The following is a 540-nucleotide window of genomic DNA, read 5'->3' on the forward strand; positions in this document are numbered from 1 at the left end:
ATTATTATATAAAAATTTTATAGAGGAAAAAAAAACACCAAATATTCTACAGAATAATGAACAAAAACCATGAACAGGCAATTCCACAAAAGATTTTAAAATGGTCCCTAAACATATGAAAAGATAGTTATCACTTCCATAAAGAGATTCTTTGTTTTTAGGTGCTGTCGAGTTGGTTACAACTCACAGTAATCCTACGTACAACAGAACGAAACACTGCCCGCTCGGATGCCAGCCTCACAATCCTTGCTATATCTGATCCCATGGTTGTAGCCACTGTGTCAATCCATCTCCTTGAGGGCCTTCCCCTTTTTCATTGACCCTCCACTTTACCACTCAGAGAAATGAATATTAAAACTACAATGTCACACCATTTTTTACCCAGTGGATTAGCATAATTTCAAACACTTGAAAATCACCCCTACATTGGAGGCTGTGGGAAAATAGACACTCTTTTATACACGTGTTGCTAGGTGCCATAAAGTTGTTTCTGACTCACAGAGACCCCATGTGCACTGCGCAGTCCGGCACCATCCTCCA

The sequence above is a fragment of the Orycteropus afer genome, unplaced genomic scaffold, assembly GCF_000298275.1.
Source record: "Orycteropus afer afer isolate SDZICR_OR568_19922 unplaced genomic scaffold, OryAfe1.0 scaffold00936, whole genome shotgun sequence".
In the NCBI taxonomy this organism is placed as follows: domain Eukaryota; kingdom Metazoa; phylum Chordata; class Mammalia; order Tubulidentata; family Orycteropodidae; genus Orycteropus; species Orycteropus afer.